Source organism: Oenanthe melanoleuca, chromosome 1A (assembly GCF_029582105.1).
Source record: "Oenanthe melanoleuca isolate GR-GAL-2019-014 chromosome 1A, OMel1.0, whole genome shotgun sequence".
NCBI classification, from domain to species: Eukaryota; Metazoa; Chordata; class Aves; order Passeriformes; family Muscicapidae; genus Oenanthe; species Oenanthe melanoleuca.
This window is the reverse complement of record NC_079334.1, coordinates 44,391,782-44,411,905: the sequence shown is the minus strand read 5'-3', so window position 1 is coordinate 44,411,905 and position 20,124 is coordinate 44,391,782. Positions and strand designations below refer to the sequence as shown.

At 36.7% G+C, this 20,124-nt stretch overlaps 2 protein-coding genes across 3 annotated transcripts in view; one reads left to right on the top strand and one right to left on the bottom strand.

Annotated features, from left to right (window-relative positions):
• The window catches only part of LRRN3 (leucine rich repeat neuronal 3), a 31,769-nt gene extending 29,791 nt beyond the window's left edge, over positions 1-1,978 (bottom strand). Inside the window, exon 1 of the mRNA XM_056482153.1 lies at positions 1,542-1,978. The gene's annotated coding sequence lies outside the window, so the exon portion shown is untranslated. The remainder of the gene's footprint in view (positions 1-1,541) is intronic.
• IMMP2L (inner mitochondrial membrane peptidase subunit 2) overlaps positions 1-20,124 on the top strand; it is a 405,705-nt gene that overhangs the window by 199,049 nt on the left and 186,532 nt on the right. The gene's annotated exons all lie outside the window — the stretch shown is intronic.

Sequence of the window (20,124 nt, the reverse complement as noted above, 5' to 3'; positions counted from 1 at the left end):
ACCCTGAAAAGAAAACCTCTTTTTAAGCTCATTCATTTTCCAGAGGGAATGTCGAATGCTGTGGCATATTGTCAGAGCTGCTTTATTGTCACCATTTACAAAGGTCACCTGAATTAATTGACTTCTTACCATACATATTGTTAAGCTACCCATTTCCTGACATTTTTGGAAAGGTGACAGACTTAAAGCCACTGGCTATCTGTTGATGGTTCTTTCACAGTATTTGTTTCTCAGAACACAGTAGCTCTAAAATTACAAGCAAATAATTATATTGGTGCAAAGGAACAGAATCTTTATGATGTTCTCTTGAGTTCATAGGAGTGAGGGGGCTGAAGGGAGAAAAATGGGTAGGAGAAATAATCAAAATACTGAGATATTTTTAATAGAGATGTAGTACTCTAAAAAGCAAACAAAAGCATAGGGAGGGTGCAGACTGTATTTTTTCCCTTTGAGGCATGCATTAGAGGGCTAACCTGTCTTTTTCATGGTGTAAAGTAAAATCTATCTCTGTCTTTCACTGATGCATGAATCACAGATCCATGCTGATGCACTTTACCAAATGTGTTTTCATCTGAAAGGATACTGTGGTACTCTGATACTGCATGGAAGAAATTACATACACATGCATAAGCACAAGCACATTAGACAACTGTAGTGCTAGCCTGGAATTTTAGGTTGATTAAATTGGTTAAATAGAAAATCACTGATATTTTTCTAGCCCCCTGCATTTGCTGCCTTCGCTTTCCCCGTGTTGGGCTCTCTTTCTGATCAGCAGTGCTGGGCAAAAACTCCAGCTAGACATGTGAAAACAAAGACATGGAAAGCAAAGACAAACAGTTCTGAGCCTTGCTATACTAAAACAGGCAAAGCTTTTATAGTGATGGATTTAAACACTCTCCTTCCATGTAAATAGAGGCACCCTGCTGACATCCTGTTAATTACCAAAGAAGATTAGAACTCCTCTGCTTAATGTGATCCTTTTCACCTAACGCGTCAGTTCCAGCTGCATCAGTAATCAGACATTCACACTGTCCCTTCTGACTGGAAAGGGGATGTTTTTAAGTGAAATCATTTGCCACAATCCTTAAGATGCAGCCTGGCAGAAATTCGATAACTGTTTGTGATATGCTCATTCAGCCTCATTGCTCAGTGGTTTTTAGGTCTTGACATAAACAGCATTTCCCTTAATCCTAGCACTGGAGAGAAGAAAGGAGGCTGTCCTGTACCTTGTTTTATTGGTTTCAAAACACAGAGCAAGTGTTTAATTTGATATTGCCCCTGAAACATCAGTGGAAACATTCTCCTTTTATATTTTTTTATCCTTTGATGTTCTTTCAAGATATCAAATGCACAAATCTGATACTATTGCAAGCATATTTAGATTGTCTCTGGCATAAAAAGCATATTGCATTTGCATTTCTGTTCAGAAAGTTAAATGTGAAAATACACTAATAAAATAACTTTACAAAAAGAAGAAAGAGGAAAGAGTCTAGAAGTTAAGATAAAAGTCGGGTTAAAATTGAGAATAAAGAGGAACTTACCCTATATTAAGAGTAGTTTCAGAGGTGGAGGAGTTCTTGCATCTCAGTAATTTTGAATCCTTAGTTCAGGTAGCGTAGACATACTTGTATTACAGCCAGTCTGTGCAGATGAGCACACACGTACGTGTGGGTGTGTGCACGCGTGTGTCTAATATAGTACAAAGATGTATCTATCGATATCCTACAAGAGGAGCGATGCTCTGTGCTGCCCGCTGAGATCCCTTGCGTTTGCCAGGCGCTGTTGCTCCCTGGCTGTCGGAGGCTGGCAATCCAGCGGAGGGAGGAAGAGGCGGGGGAGAGAGGCAGGGATGCTCGCTAGCTGCTGCTGTTTCCCCCGGTTTCCATGGCGGTTGGCGAGGCAGGGCTCGGGCGCTGCGCTCCCCGGGGAGCGGCGGGCCGGGCTCGGCAGCGCGGTGCCGCTCCCCGCGCTCGGGCACGGCGCGGCCGGGCGCGCTCCCGCCGCCTCCTCGCCTTCCTGCGAGATGCAGGGCATGCTTTCTGTCTGTGCACAACGCCTTCGGAGGGCCGAATTTTCCCCCCACACCCCTCTTATTTATTTATTTATTTATTTATTTTTTCTTTTTAAGGGTAGTTATCTGTACTCAGAACAACTTAGACATCACTGAAGTTCTGTAAAGGCTGCTGTAGTTCAGAGGATGCTGTATGATGGAACCATTCAGGAAAAATGTGTTGTGCATTGCCCCCAGTTATGGTGCTTTTTTTTTTTTTTTCTTTTTTAATCCTAAAACAGGAAAAGATTTTACATATCCTCCTCTTCCATATTTTGTCATATATTGCGTTTTACTACCGGTGTTTATCAGTAGAAAGTAAGAGCGATAATACATCTTCCTGAGAAATAAAATTTCAGAATGAACTGTGAAAAGGGTTAGTTAAATAAAAAGACAGCTTCTCTCAATCTCTCTCTGCTTGAGTCTGTCTTTTATGGCCATTCAATTATATAAACAATAGGATGCCCAGATTTTCCCTCTCTTTCTTCTTTCTCCCTTTATGCCATGGTCTTTGTGAATGATTTATTTTTCCCCTATTTATTCTGTGTCCATGACTAAAGGGCATACAAACTATGAAGGTTTGAAGAACTGTAGAATAATTTGTGATTGTCATTACCCCTTCTTCTAGATATACAACACAATAATTGAGATAGATGTTGTTAGGAAAAGGGTTTTTTAATCATATATACTAGTTAAGTAAAAGAAATTACTTTATAATAGGAGATGATTAATAGTGCAGTGCAAAGAATTGGTTATCAACAGGTCAAAAAGAAAATGTTGGATCTCTTGTGTGAATTAAGTTCCACAGCCCTGAGCAAGTGAGGCCACCCTCTAGTGGACTGAAGTGAGATGTGGTTCTCATTTCACACTATCTGCTTTGAAGAAAGGCTCATGGTCTTGTCTAAAAAGAGTATGAAAACTTTCTGATGATTAGTAAATGGTGTGAATTACTGTACTTTTTGCAACAGCAATAGCACCAAAATTTTACAATAGAATGGTTGCTATTTTATGAATACTGAGTCTTATCTCAATTCACTTTGAGTCAGATCTTGGACTGCATTGTTTTTATTTTCATTTGGTAAGAAAATAAATTTATTCCTCATAAAATTAGTTAGTAAAAGTGAATTAAATAAATTCCACCATTCTGAAAAAATTTCAGGTAGTTATAATTGGTTAGGGCAAATTTTACAAAACTACTCCTGTTAGACTCACAGGTACTTATACTGTGGCTCTATTAAAGCAGTCTTCCTTCTGCCTCAAATTTTAGAATACTGCACTTAAGATAACTACAGTGGAAAAAGTGTTAAAGTTTTTCAAAGATGTGTGCTGTTCCTTTTTTACTCATCCAACTGAGTGGGACTGTTTCATAGATGAAATAATAGCATTTCAGTGACTGATTAAATGCAATTAGGTGAGATACTCTAGGCCAGGGAAAGGCCAAGTGGCCTTTTCATTTTCTCTTATTCTTTGCTGTGGATATTCAGGTTTTTTTCCAATGTGAGTTAAACGGTTATAACAAAAAACTTGTGGCTAACTTATCTTCAGTTACTTTCAGGTCTTCTTCTTGTCTGAGGTTGGGACAGGCAAAACTAAGATCAGAAAGATGTCACATCATCTTTCTGTAGCCTCAGGGCTCATTGGTGAAACCTTGTTTTTCCTTTGCCCCATGAGATGGCTCTTGGAGCCTCTCATGTATGCAATGCCCCCCACCATGAGCTGCACATGCAAGCCAGTTCAAACTTCCAAGTCAACCTATAACCTTCCCTGCTGCACAGCATAATGTCCCATGTTGGATGGGATAATGCTCAGGGTGTTTTAAGTAAGCACCACCCAAAGCCCAAAGAGTAAGATTCTTACCATTGCAGCTCACACAAGAAAAATGGAAATCCTTCCCAATCTCAGCCCTCTCCCCATCAAAAGATATTAACCTGTGCTACAGGACGGGTATATTGGGTGGAGCAAGAAAATTTCAAAAAGTTTGGACAAATAAAGACTTTAAAGACAAATAAAAACTGCTATTTCTCATATCTCATCCAGTGGAGAAACAGATGATCTGGAGAAAGGTAGGAAATAGATAGGGACTAGCATTGCCCTATGTGAAATATTGGTTTTTTTCCCCCTAGCCTCCTCATGAGCTCTCTGACATTCATTCAAAATCTGGCTTTCTAATTAACATGAGAATCATGCAAAAACATATTCAGTTATTTGACATGTGAAATTAAGATTAGAGAAGTGCTTCATTTTGGTTGATTGGTGTGGACTGTGTAATTAGAGGGCTAGATAATTAAATCAACTAAAGTATACTTGCATAAAGAAAGTGAGTTCTTATGATAGACTATATGTGCAGTACTTCCTTGATAGGCATATATTTACATATTTGTTAAAATGTTATTAAATCATACTAAAATTCTGTTTCATAAAAAAAGGTGAAGTAATTCAATTTTATGGTTTAGGTAATGCTAAAAGGATATATCTTTTTCAAACAATATGCAGGAGAAAAGCATGTTTTATAACCAAAACAATTTTGATTAATAAAGTTCATTAAGTTATTTTTCTGCTTTCACTATGATGCTTGGTGATTTTAAAATAGCAATGTAATCTATTTTATGAAAATCATATATATAGCTTAACAGGTTACAGGATAGAAAAAAATTCACTCAGACTGATAGAGAGACTATGAAATTAATGTAGACTAACTTCAGCAATTTATTTAGCATACATTTTATCTGATTACTGAGTGCACATTAAATAAACTAAGTAATTATTTGTTTGTAATGGACAATAAACACAATCCATAAACCCCTTAGTTATTAAAATACAATGATTCTGTGTCTGCCTTTTTCTCAGAATTGGAAGATGATTTCAAACCATTTCCCCCTTTTTCATTATGTAGAAAAGCAGAGCATCTTTGGGCCTCCATGTCCTTTTTTGTGGTTCAGGATTAACCATGGCCATTTCTAGTGTTTTCAGTCTGTGAGAACACAGCTCTGTTTAAAATACAGCAAATGTAGTTAAAAAACTGTAATAAATGCTATGCAGTTACAGTAAAAATCCCACAACTATTTCATTTAAATTCTAAGATGACACACTTTATATCAGAAATTGGTAATTAAATTTTTTAAGTGTGTATCCATACGGATTATGTCCATGTGTAAAAGAGACAACCCTTTTGGAACAGCTTTATGGCTCATGACTACGCATGCTCCTATCCTGGCTCCTGAGGCACCATGACTGCAAGGAGGAGGCTCAGAGTTGGCTTTTCTCACTTTCTTCTTGTAGCCTGTAGAGTAAAAAATGAGCTGGTGTTTATTTGACAGATTAATTCTCAGCAGTTCTGCAAAGCATACCCTTTTTGTACCCTACCATGTGGGAAGGTTTTCCTTTCTGAGTGAAGGTCAGTTTCAAAGAAATCAGTGTTGTGTCATCAGTTAATTTATTAATTGACTTATTGTAGTCAGTTGTCATTGTGTGATTTGCCTGGAAGAGAGAAAAAAGAGCCACCATGTCATGTAACCCTCTTCTGCCTGCATTTTCAGTGCAATGTCATCAACCCAACATTGTCACGTGCATTTTTAGGTATTCTGGCAAGACTATTGACGTTTTCCTGAAAGGGCTAAGCTCCCATACAGACTAATTTTTATTAATACGTATCTTTCCAAAATGGAATCATTTCTGCAGTGATAAACAAAAGCAACATTTCTGGCTCTGGTTCTTTCTCTTTTTTTGAAGATGAAGGGCTTGTTGCCAACAATGAATTCGAATTTCTAGAGTTGCACTTCGTAATGGAAAATGCTGTATCAGATTACTTAACCTGCTATGAAATTTCTTTTATCAGATCTGAGAGCGAGTGTTGATACAATAGAGCAAAAGCAGATGGAAACAAATCTGTAAAGAATTGCACATAAGGAAAAATTCACATATACACAAAGCGCCAGTAACTTCATTAAATGCTATGTAGGTAGTAGGTGCTATATGACTTGTCAAAGTCTGGAGCTGCATAGTAAAGAGCCTTATAGTACAGGCAAATTCAGTCATGTGTGATGGGGTTGAATGAAGGCAGGGGTGAAAAGCTGATCTTGGTGATCAAAGAGATATTTCCTGTTCCAGAAAACCTGCCTATTCATGTAGCAACTGTTTTCTGTGAGACAAAAAGTATGAGATCCCAGGCAAAAGCTATTGTCTCTTTCCACATTATAGGTCCCAGAGCCATAATAAGCCCTCTGCAGGACTGGCTTGAGGTCTGAAAAATCTTAACAAGTTTTATCCCTATTGGTCCAGCACAGGGTGATATGTGAGTTCTTCTCATTTTCATCCTTGACCCTATTTTAATAGCAAGAATCCCTGGCATACCATTATCTGCAGGAGGCTGGAAGTGAGTCACACATAGCAACCACAACTTTGCTATGTCACATGGGATTCTTAATGAAGACAGAGTAGTGAAAAGCAGCTAGAGAATCTTTATATGCAGCTGGATAAGGCAGATGAAATATCTGTAAAGCAATTTTCATGCTCAGTGTGTATGTTTAAAAATTGATTTCATCTCAGTAAGTTTATGTCTTACTTATGGTGACATCTCAGGTTTTGTAGCCTTCTTTAATTGGATATTACTTACTGGGATCTTCTCTGTGGTGGATCTTTAAGACTGAGATATCCTTGTTGATTTCTTAAGGATCTGCTTGTTTGTAATCCTTGTTTGGAAGACCCAGAATACCACGGAATGTAGCAACTAGTGTCATAGCTCTTGGAGCTATGTATCTAAGGCTGATGAAGAAAATAGTGGCAGTAATGATTTGAATGCAAGGCCTAGAATTTCCATCCTGGTGTCAATTTATTTCAATTGGGTAGTGATAGTGTTGAAGTTTCTGTCCTTATAGAGAAGCCATTTTGTGTTTCTTTGCTCATATCTATTTGCCTTTCTATGGAACATTAACTGATATTTTACCTGAAACAGGCTTGTACTTTTTCTGTTGACACTGTGTGGTGTGGAAAATAGTATGTGATCAGTGAAAGGGAACCTCCTTCTCCCAGTAATAATTTTATTTTAAATTTAGCCACCTTCCCTGATAATGCCATATCTGTGGCAATAAATGCTATATATATATATAGTGTGTGTTTCTCAACACACAGACCTTCTGACTTGAATTTTTAAACTTTTCAATTAAACAGAACAAAGTATTCTTGTTGCATTTTATTGTTTAATATTTAAATGGATGGATAACATTAGAAATTCTAAATTATCTGCTTTTCATAACTATTTGCACAAGAGCTATATTGGTGATTTAGAAAACTTTAGAGTCACTAAGCTAAATATTAGAACTAGAATGTCATTTTACTTTTACTCTGAGACTGAGAGAAGTATGAGTTATTTTCCCATGCTATCAGTAGCACGAATTTGTCCTGGTGATGACAAGAAAAAGCACAGATAAGTGCAAGGTATATACAGAATATGGTTAACTAATGTTAGTTTAAATAAAGTACACTAAACTATCAGAGTGTAATGGGTACCTAAGTGAAGCCCTTAGTAGTTTAGTTATACAATTTCATTCTTTTCAACTTGTAGATCTAGAAAATTAATTTAAAGGTCACTGGAACATACAATAGCCATACTGATTAAAACCCAAACAATGTAACTAGGAATGCATTAAATGTCTTCCCTCTCATCTCTAGTTTCACTGCCAAAAACTGTACACATTAAATGTTTTATTTAAATGTAAAGCTATCTTTCAATCAATAAGCTGGGGGTAGAAAGGATCATGTACACCATGACTTACTGGAGGAGGAATTGTTTCAGAGGTTTTCACATAGTTTCCATTACTAAGGAAACCACTTATTTTGTCTGTGCATGTTTTGAATAGATCTCTCATTTGAAGTCTGGTGCTCAGACACAGGATTGCATTATAGCACTGAGAAAGAAGCAAAGAAAACAAAAGAGGCACAAAACTACTCCATCTTTAAAGAATATAATGTATTGTATTACATGCTTATGGAAGTGTACATATCTATATATATATATTTGAGAGATCTGTCTATATATGTATGCATTTTGATTACTTTGTTCCTACAAAAAGCAACGTGAAAATATTAATAAATTAGGCAGGGAAAGCAGATCTTGTTACCTCTTGCACTTTGCATGACTCTATTGTAAAGACATTTGAAAAATCTGATGTACAATTTGGGTAGCAGCAAATGAGAGTCCTGATTTTCATTTTCTGAAACAAAACATAGCGTGAGATGGAAAAAGAAAGAAATCCCTATCCATGGTTAAGGATAAAACAAGGCTGCAAGGATGGCTCTGCATTCAACAGTTGATCAAACCTTTGCTTGGAAAGTAAGTCTGTTTTGGTAAAATTCTTGATAAGTGTGAGACCTGGCTGCAAATACACACCCTCCTATACTTATACATGTTATAGTTGGGTCAGCACATTTTCCCCACGTGAATAGCACATATATTCTGTGCTGACCAAACACTTTAATTAACAAACAATTGAATTAATAATCCCTCTATTACCAATCATGTATGCTCAGCTGACATGCTCAGAAACAAAAAGGTTGCCTTAGTATAGTCAGATAAATCTGGTTTGATATGTTTAAAGTGTAAGTATTTCAATAACTTGGAACTGATTTCAAAGTATCCTCAAAGATGAGACTTGTTCACAAATCAGCTCAAAGTGTCAGAGAAATGTAGAAATCCAGAAGATTACCAGAGATCTGCAGGGAAATGAAGTTTCTGGCTAATAAATGTTCTTTTTCAGCATGTTCTACTACATGAATTGGTTTGTCAGGTAGTTTTTTGCCAAACGTGGCAGAAAACTGAAGACAAAGATGGAAATTCCCATTTTTAAGGGCTACTGAGCTCTCAGCTCTGTAGGGTTATGTGACAACAAAACCCATACTATAGAAAATAAATTTCTCCTATGTTTTGTATGTGTTAATGCCAATTTATTTTGAAATTAAGGAACTGAAATCATTGGTTATTGCTATCTGTCTAATTAATAATTATTTGTAATATATGCTGCATAGTTCTTGAGCCATTTTGGGTGACAAAAGTTTACTTTTAAAGCTGATTTGCCTCAAAGGGCATGTGTGCTTATGTGCACAATTAATAAGCAGCCTGTCCCTATAGATTTGTTTCTGGAACTCCTTGTCTGTTAAATTCACAGGAAAATGACATCTGTGGTAAAGCTGACATGTCCTTCTCTTGACTTACTTGGATACTTTTGGGTGAAGGAAAATAAATTACATTACATAGAGATATCAGAACACATTTGTCTTGGTTGAGAAATATCAATTTTTAATATTTCAGAATATTTGTGTTATTTCAATACTGTAGTAGCTATGTTTGCTTTCTGCTGTTGAATTGTAAGAATTCAACAATTCTCAAGGAACACTAAAAGCATTGCTATTCATTATCCTTTAATTTATGTCTGCAGCAAGAAATAAGATCTTCAATGTTTGGTAATACTGACCATTTCCTTTATGGTATAACTGGTGTGTTTCCAGGAGAGTGCATTGAGCCTCTAACTCCCATCAGTATTATCATAAAAGAGATGAGAACAATATTTTTTTAATAAAATAACAGGGATAGATACTTTCAAAGAATGTTAACATCTTTTTTGTTACACGAATATCACCTGGTGAGGAGCAGGACCATTTGATATGAAGAAAAAATAAATAGTTAATAATTTAATTGGGAATTCTAATTACCAGAGAAGAGAGACTAAGATTTTGTAGAAATTTAACTATTTGGTAATTGTGTAAAAGCATAATATAAAATGCACTAGAAAATATAAATTATTGTTTGGTGCCAGGTAAATCTTTCAATGACATCATTCTGATAAGGCAAAGGACAGGTTGAATGGGAGGAGGGTGGTTTTCCCACAGTAATCAGCTCAGAGGAACACAGAAAGATCATTCAGAAAGGCTGCTTGAACTTCAGTAATAGGAATGGGATTACATTTTAAGTAGCTGACGATGGAGGGTTATTTGGAGCCAATAAAATGTAATTCTGCTTTAAATTGTGGGCTTATTAGAAATAACTGAGAGGGAGAACATATCTTTGTATTATTGGTTGACCAAGAGGTAAGAGACAGGGTGACACAGCTGTGAAAAAAAGCAAATATGTCTGAGGATTCACCAGGACTGTTGTTCAAAGTTGTTCCAGGAGCAGTAAGGAACTGGTCACTTCACTTAGAGTAATGAATTCAGCTATGATTTTATTCTGCTTGAAAATCATATGAATTCAAAGTGGAGCACATGCAATTAAATACTGTTCAGGTGACAGCAGAGCCTCCATTACAGAGGGGTTTATAAAACCTTGCCTTGTGCAGTGTAGGAAAGTCAGGGAGAAAATAAGATTCCTGCTGATAAATACATCCTGCTGGTACATAATGAGGAAAAGGTAGCAGAAGAACAAAATTTGTGTGTGACTGTGATTAAATTTAAGTCTGGTTTCCTCCCCCCGCCCCCTGTGAGTCATCACATCCTGGGAAAAATTTCCAGTGGAAATAATTTGGATAGAAAATCAAAGCAAGAGCAATCCAAACCAACCACATCTTGGGTGAAATAAATCAGTAGCAAAAAAATCCTACTTCAAAGATACTGATTGCCATATTTATAAAAGAGGTGTGTTTACAAATAGCTGACTTCATGCCTACAGAAGAAGCTAAACTTCACATTTTTGGAAGATCTTTCCAGTCCTTTTTTGCTTATCAAAGATTAAGCCTACTTATCAGATTTCTATATATAAATCCAGCCCTTATCTGGGCGTTCTAAAATCTGCTAACTCTCTTGGATAATTTTGAATTTTTGTGACAATGGGAATTTCTAACTCCTCAACTGGTGGGAATACTCATTTTTCAATGTTAAAACAGCTTTTCCCAATATTTATCTAAGTAAGTATAAATAGAGTAAATATGAGTTTAGTATTTTACATTTACTTGCAATTGTAAAGTAGTGGTTTACCTCTCTCTGCAGGAAAATAATTCAGTGGCACTACAGAAAGTTTATAAGAAAAATAGGAAACTAATATCTATATTTAAGTCTTTTATTTTCAGTTTTCTGGATAGTTCTGTAGACAATAATCCTTTTGATAATACTCTCTAACACAAATTGTCAGGCTTTAGATTTTATCCAAAATTTTGTTCCATTCTGCCGCTTTGATCACTAAACAGAAGCCTCACTCAGCTGGTCAAGTACTGTCATCATTTTCTTCCTCTGTTTTTTTTGTGGTTTTTTTTGTTTGTTTGTTTGTTTGTTTGTTTGTTTGTTTGTTTGTTGTTGCTGTTGGTTGTTTGGGGTTTTTGTTTCTTTGTTTGTTTTGTTTGTTTTTTTTTTTATTGTGACAGATAATCTAAGTTCAGCTACAAGAAAGGAGCAAAAAAGCTTAAATCCACAAAAAAATTCATATAAGCCTAACTATTTTGTATGCAAAATCCCAAAGCCCCAAAATTGTCTAACTTTTCTTCATGTGATCTTTAGCACTCCTAATTTTGCTGACATCTACTTTTTCTTTGAGTACCAGAAGAAATAGCTGCAATAAATCCCCTTTTTAGATACATCTGTATTTCTTCCTTGGGCTTTAAGGTTGAATTTTTCTTTAGCTAATGGGCCATTCATATGTTCAGCCATCTCCTGAAGTGGCTTTAATAGGCAGGTACATTAACTCATTTCATATTTTTCTACAGAGAGATATTCATCAAGGTAACAAACTTGATGATGGAAGAGCGTATTCTTCTCATTACTGCTAATTCAAATGTTATGCCAAATAGGCTTTCAGGAACCAGAACACAGATAGTTATGGCCTTAATGAAATAGTAATAACATTCAGACTGGAAACTCAAGAAGTTAAAATGCATGGGTCGAAGAGGGAGAAATCAAACTGCTGATACATTCTCATATTTTCCTAACTGTACTCTCAGGACACATATTTTTTGTCATGGCTTCTGTTATGTCACATGGAGAATATTGAACTAAACATAAAGGAGACTCAATATTGCTATTTAAAAATGCACCTCAGGAGTAACATAAATGGTGAATAATTTGGTACATTGGGCAGGAGCACTAACTTTTGACCAGGAGAGGAAATTCTAGTAATTCCATTAATTTCACTAATCTCTCCTGAGACTGTCCATATTCTGGATATGAGTGCAACTACTTTTGGAGAGAAGCCAAACTTCATTGCTGCCTACACTGCATTTAAAAGCCTGTAATTGAATATTCCTAACTGAGCTAATTATAAACTACCTTAGGTTTTGAATCTCCACAGATTCATCTTTCCCATGCCCAGTCTTTTTCTCCTCTTTGTGATTGTGCAAAGAACATGCAGCTGCTTTCTCCCACCCTGCCCAAAATTTTTAGAAAAAGGAGTTCACCTTCCTTTCTCAGAATCTTCCCCACTGACTGTTCTGGTCTTTGTCTTTGCTAGCTTCTGTCCAAAGGGATGCAGATTTCAGTCCTCTCCTTCCTCTTTCAAGGTGTCTTATGCATCACACACTTACAAGGATATCAGAGGCAGGTCTTTGTGGAATCTATTCCTTCCTTTGGCTGGGGCAGAAAGACTCCTGTAACCTTGGCTTAAACACTAGTCTGAGGTGGTCTGCCTTAGTAGGGCTCTACCCTTGGCCAGTCTGAGCCTAGGACATTGCTGTCAGCCTAAGACCTGCTTAATAGGCTCTGTTTCTGTGGATTTCCCTTCTTTGCAATAAAGCATGGGACAGGCACGAGAAACACTTATGGATAAGTGCTGCCTAAGCAACAGCTGCCCTCACTCTCCTGGAGTCAGCTGCTACAACCCCATTTCTCAGTTCAAATCGTAGAAAGGTAAGATCATGGATGCAGTCCATTTTTCTTCTTTTTGGTGGAAAGGAGATGAAGCAAGGTATATAAATTTTTCATGGGTAAATGCTTTGGAAGCTTGTAAGGCAAATAAATTGAAATTTCAGTATTCTGGCTTGGATGAACTGTTGAGAACTTTTATTTGGCATATACCAGTATGGCTTTTTCTTTGCCCATGATAAGCACAAGTGTACTCCAAGGGCTCTAGGGTGCTGATGGCTCCAAATATCCATTTTCTCTCTACAGAAGCCTTGACTAAGTCTCTACCTTGATTAAATTTTGGTTCTACTGAGCTTGAAGGTCTATGTTCATAATTTACTAAAACCCATTTAAATATATATTTAAAATTGGTCTAAAGTCTTCATTATATTTATGATCAACACCTATTTCTGTTCTTGAAATAAATGTTCTGCAGCTCGCTTTTTTAAAAAGAGTGAAGCTAAAGTTTATGATCCTGACTAATGAGGAATACAAATTATCTCTCTTCTTTAGATTTTATGGTTCTCCTGTGTCAACCTTAGTGGCAAAGGATTTTTAAAGAAAATGAAATAACAACAAATTAGGCTTCCCCCCCACACCCTTCATATCTTAACACAGGAGAGTTAAGATATGCCAATTAAATGAATTCAATACCAGAGATGGGCAGGGTCCAAAAAGGTCTGGAATTTAAAACCAAGTGTCCCAACATATAAGCTGTCTCTTGCACAGGTTTGTAACTGTGAATTACTATCTTTGCCTGCATTAGTTTGGGCATAAATGTGTCACAACCTTTAAATAGTATGATTAATCAATCCTTTCAGAAGAGCTCTAGTATTCAAGAGCTCTATAATACATGGCAAATCTTTATGTTCTGAGAACCATACTTCTATTATTTTACCTGTGTGTAAATCCTGTGAATATTAAAATTTTCATAGACTTTTGAAAGGGTGTGTGTGTGTGTGATAGGAATCTCTAATGAACTTTGTTTTAGATAACACAAGTGTATCTGCAGTTGAGAGGATCCCACTACTTAGCTAGAGTATTAAATTAGCAAAAAACTCAGAAAATATTTTAAATTGCAATGGAAGAACAGCAAAATTTTGATTGGTAAAAGTGCCCTTGATTGCTATTTGTACAGTTACCTGCAACAGCAATAGTAGGGTGCAGGCCATTGAAATAGAAATAAAAATATATCTTTTCATAAGGATGTAAGGTGGCTCAGGAGGAGATAAATTTGTTAGGTCTTAATCCTGGAATCCATTTCACAGATTCACAACAGTACTTTGTGTGTAACAGGAGACTTGATTAACAGCACAATAAATTTGTCTGCCAGGTACTAACTCTTACCTTGTTATGCTTAGAAGTTGTGTCCTTTACCTTTCCCCTTATTACTGTTTCATTTGTTTTCTGTTTTCTATGTTAGTATTTGACACACATTGTCTGTTGTCTTCATTTATTCTGAACAAAGAAAATTGACATCCAGACTAAGAATATGTTTTAGTACCTCTAATACTTCTTCTGAAAACAGAAGTTAATTGTAACTGCTCCCTGTGTGTTTATCAGTTTTGAAATAGTGCTGAGTTTGAGTGGGTTTGTGAGTTGTACAAAATTTGGCCTTCGAGAAAACACCACTTAGTCTTTTTAATAACTTTTCTGTATTGCCAAAAGGTTAATTGTGTCAGAACCTATATTCCATTCTCAAGTCATGTAATAACTGGGGGACGTTTTCTCAGCTGCTACCTTGAAGATAGAGTTTGTTTCACAAGTTGCATTCTACTGCCTCCTGTCCTCATTAAACTTTCATGATTTTTTAAAGCAGAAGTTTGTCTTTATACAAGCAAGTAATTAAGTCATAAATATTTGGACAATAGACTTTATTGAATGATATATTTCAATATCAGCAAGTATGCATGCACTCTAATGTGACAAGATGGTCAATGCCTATTTCAGTGTTGCAGAGTGGTATCCCAGTATATTTCTTCTGAAGGAAAGGCATAATTTTCCCTGAATTTTCCCAACTGACCCACTGGGCAATCACAATTACCATAAGCTCATATTGTGGAGTTTGGCTGAGTGAATAATTTAAATCTTCCCAACTCCTAAATACCATTTGAACAATTAAATTGGCATATTGTTTTTAACACTGAGTAGCAGTGACTTGGTATATGAAAAGCAATTCAAATTTGTTGCTTGTTAGTTCATTATTGATAGTAGTTGTTGTATTACAACCCATTGATAAAACAACTGAAAGAAGAGATGGAAAAGAGAAGAGCTGCATGGTCCTGGCTCCATGTCTCTCTCCCTGCTGAGTGTTCCTGTTGGACAGCATCCATGCACGCAGTCCCTCCCAGTGTCTCAGGCAGCCCTTGGCTCTGAGGTGAGTGAAGGTGGCAGTTCAGAGAGGGACTGAGCAATGCCCAGGGCAGGAGTGCATGGCTGGAAGCAGGGAAGAGGAACAGGAATGACACAGGAAGGAAAAGGTGAAAATGATCTGGTCCTTTGAGAGCAGCAAGCTCTTATCAGTCTGGTACTGGTCTGTAAAACAACCTTTGCAGATGAACTTCCTGATTACAGTTTTTCCAGCCTTCTGCCATCAGCACCTGCATTCCCACCCTCTCCATGGGCTCTTCTCTCTGACTCTTTGCTTAGCCCTGTCCAGATCCTGGCAACAGGTGAATGATGATCTACGTTCTTAGCATCCTGAAGCAGTGCAATTGATGGATTGAGCAAGTGCTGCAGCAGGAAAAGATAAAGCCTAATAGCAAAGAGGAGATTATGTCAGTCAGCTGTTGGACAGGCTGAGGCTAGCAAAGGACTCCTGGGTAATGCTGCTGGAGCAGGCTGATGTGTCTGTGTTGCATCTGTTGAAAGCAGCACATCCTCCCTTCTGGGCTTGTTATCGCCCTCATGTTGACTGTTGGCAGAATCTTTATGATAAACTGCATAGGGGAGCCAATGTGGAGCCACAATTTTTTCCAGTCTTAGATTAGTTTAATTCAGATCTGCAATATTGAACTGTGTCCTAATTTGGAGGCAATAGAAAATATTTCTCTGAGTGCAAAAATAAAGGCTGGAAAACTGGCTGATAGAAAAAGATGTGAAAGATTAAAAAGTCAGAGGAGGAAGGGTGAGTGGAACAAAAAGTATGTAGTACAAAGTCTAATTAGGAACTAATATGGTTTTCCTGTTGTAAGCTGGGAGTTATAATTGAAAGTGTCAGAGGAAGAGAGAGATCTGGCTTTATTAGTCTCAGGGTGACTAAAGCCATAAGTATGACATGGCAATGAAAAAAGACAAGTGTAAAGACATATCAGGATGTATTACAGCATTTTTAGAAGTGGAAAGAAAATATTAAAGGCAATGTACATGGTACTGGTGGGATTTCATCTCAAATTCTGTTTGTAGTTTGGGTCACATATGATCGAAACTTGAATTCTAAAAGGAAGAAGTGCAAGATGGGTAGCTGGAGTTGAGGAAATAGAGATTCTGTCATAGGTATTATTAGGAATTATTATGTCTCCTTGTAGAATAAAGAAAGAAATGCACTTTTTATTCTACTCAAAGAGAAATGCACTGGCAAAGTGAGAATGTGTTTAAGCTGCAGAACAATGTTAGCAGAAGAACAAATGTGTATTTGCTGGCAATGATGTCTTGTTTCGTAGAAATGAGGGACAATAACCATCTGGGAGTAAAATTCTAGATTAATCAGTAAATGTGCTGGGTAGGTTCTTTCTCCTAGTACTGTGAAACAGCTTGATATTTTTGTCACATGAAATATATAAAATACATAATTCTAAAAGCTGAAAATTAGACAGAAAAGAAAAGCTCTTTCTTTCATACTTAAAAAATTTTAATCTCCCCCCACCCTATTCTAGAAATGTTAAAGGGTAGAGGTGAATTGAGAGGAACTAGGAAAATGCCTCTTTCATGGAGGAAAGAAATTTGACATAATTACAAATATTTAGTGAAGCTGAGGTTTATTTCCTAACACATAAAGGAGAGATTTTCTGAGTGAAAGTTGTGTCTTGCAGTAATTCCTCCCTGAAGCCTTCAAAGCCCCAAAAGTCAGGCTGTACAAGGATATCTATAATGAGAAATGTAGTCCTCTTTAAGGGCTGTAAACAAATAAAAATATTCAATTTGTTCAGTAATTCATAGCATTTATACAGCTTATAATACAAACAATATATGTGTTTTTTTAATAATTAATAACACTAAGTAATAAATTATACTAAAAATAGATGGAAGAGCATATTCCTTTGGATATCTTCTGCTTTTTTGATTTGGTTACACTGCTGTACATAAAAATAAGTATTTTCTATAGATACTTTTCTATAAATATTTTTTACCATCGGTGATAGAGATGTTGGCATTTTTCTTTTAGAAGAAAGATTACATGGTAGTGTTCACTAAATGGCTTTCTCCCATAGGTATGTGGACTTGCTTTCAGAGAAATTGCCAGCTTAAAAAATATATATGTCTGAAATACATAAATTCCTCTAATAATTTCCTTAAATAAAATTAGGATGCTTTGCATGCTTTTCTAAATTTCAAAATTTCAGCCAAAGTATAAATACTCTAATATCTTCTTTATAATAAAAATATGTTTCTCACATTCATTTTTGTAGCTATACACTCATTCCAATAAGCCTTATTGTGTCTTAATCACTCCAGCCTTGCAGTGAAGAGTGTCTCAAATATGTTTATAGTCAACTTCAGATATGACTGTCAGTGCACATGAAAATTGTATATTTCCGTAGTTAATCACATCCTGTTCTTGTTTCTGTTAAATAGTAAGGAAGCTGAATGCATCAGTTCTCTGACCACTCTGTATTTGAATAGTTTTGTGCACCCAAATGCAATAATGTATGTTTTTATCTGGCCCTAACTCCACAAGGCCCCTAGGCTCAATTCAAGAAGGTATTCTAGCCAAGAGGGCCCTTTAGCAACATCCTTAAATGCTTTGTTGAAGCATGGCCGGTTAGAGCAGCTTGCTAGAATTTCCTGTCGTGGGCAATAGCCTACTCTTGCACTCATCTGCTTTCTCTGCAGCTGATGGGTTTGCTTAATGCAGTTACTGCTACAAATCTAGATGCATTTAGGAGTCCTTTGCAAAGCACATCCTTTATCTCATGGCCTTTCATGCTTTCTTTACTTGGTTCAGGGGCCCCAGTTTTCATTCTGGACCTCAATGCTTACAGAGTAATAACCATCTATTACTATGTAGTACTTTAAAGTGTGAATGTGTAGGTATAATGGAGCTGAGTGACCAATGCTGTTTTAATCTTTTTTCCTTAAATTTGTAAAACTAGTATTTTAGTAAAGCTGTCTTTCTGCATTCAAAATATATCTTGGCAGCACAGTGAAGTTAATTTATGATGAGAATTAAATTATGTCATGTATTCAAAAGATTTGAGCTAATTGTTTAATTAAACTTCAATGATGACCAATATCGAGTCTCTGGAGGTTAGACAGAGAGGTGGGTCCATTCCAGAGTGAGGCCTTCACTCTCAATTTCATAATGAAGATAAAAATTAATATTGCTTATAATGTTTGTGTATAGTATAATAAAATATTTGAATGCATTTTAAGGGTTTTTAATAAGCAAAGAAGTCATAACTCTCTGTGGACAGGGACTTGAGGCTTGGTAGTGTTGAGCCTTTGTTTTGTAAGTGTTCTCAGTGCTGTGCCTTTCACTATTGATTGCTAAAGAAATTTTTATTTTTTAGATTAAAAAGCTAAAACTATGTTACACCACAAATGCAATTAAAATTTAGTTAATAATGTTTTATTTTAATCCTGTTTTTCACTTGTGAACATTCTCTTACTTGGTTCTCTTAAAAAGAGTATTATGCTGAAATAGGTGAGAAAGTGAGAGTTCCCAGTGGTCTTCTTATCTTTCAAATTTTCTATCTGTGGTCACAAATGTTGTATGATATGTAAGTGACTTTAATTGTAACTGTACTATTTTCATTATTATCAAATAAGGAATAAAGGTAATTATATGTATTTCAATACAGGGTAAGAGATATGGGCTTTATTAGAACAAGTGAGTCAGTCTCTTGACAATGGACTTTCTTGCCATGTTCTTTGTCCTTTTGCTTTTGTCCTCATCTATTGCAACACTGTAGACATAGGCATATTGACTGTGGCTGTAGCAATAAAATAATTCAATTTTGTCATTATTTTCTAATAGAAGATCTTATAATTTTACTAATTTTTCCTCTTCTAGTGTTTCTATTGCTCTTCAGACTAGTCTCTGAAAAGCCTTTTGGCCACATCAACCCATTTACTTTATTCCATAAATTCATATGATGCTTTGAATACAATACATTTCTCTAAAGTGTTCTGCTAGTACTGATCATCCCTGTCAGAAAAGGTAAAGCCCCAAGGCTTTGGCTCTTTCTTAAGTGTTACACAGTAAATTAATTTTGTCATGTGTTTGTGTCATTATAACCCCAGCCCCACACAACTGCTTGGTCACTTGCCTGACAGTGAGAGGATGAGGGAGAGAAAACTCTTGAGGTGAGATAAAGGCAGTTTAACAGGTAAAGGGAAATCATGCATGCAAGCAAAAAAACCAAGGGACTCATTCACCATTTCCCACGGGCAGGCAGGTGTTCAGCCATCCCCAGGAAAGCAGAGCTCCATCACAGGTAACAGTGACTGGAGCAGACGAGCACCTTCCTTCTCCTTCCCCCAGCTCTGTGTGCTGAGCACAGCACATGGTCTGGGATGTCCCTGTGGTCACTTGGGGTCAGCTGTCCTGGCTGTGTCCCCTCCATGTGCACCCCCAGGCTCCTCACTGCTGGGGTGGGGTGAGAGGCAGAAAAAGCCTTGACTCTGGGTGAGCTCTGCTCAGCAACAGCTGGAACACCCCTTTGTTATCAACAGTTTCCAGCACTAATCCAGAACACAGCTCCAGACCAGCTACTGTGGAGGAAGTTAACTCTATCCCAGGCAAAACCAGCACAGTATGTGAGAAAGCAATATTCTAATAGGAATTCTGGCCTATATATCTCGCCCATTGCTATGGGAAAGAGGTCTCAAATGAATACTAAATTTTTTTGTAGAATGTCTGCACAACTTCCACATGTAAAATTTTATAGTGGTGTTTTCATTAGTTGTCTTTCCTTTGAAAGTGAAACTACTGGAAATTGCTTGTGACTGGCGTGACATCATGAATTAGAAAGGACATGAATTTAGTCTTTTGTAGAGACAGCTGTGTCTGGTATTTTAATATGGTTTTGAAGAGAAACAAA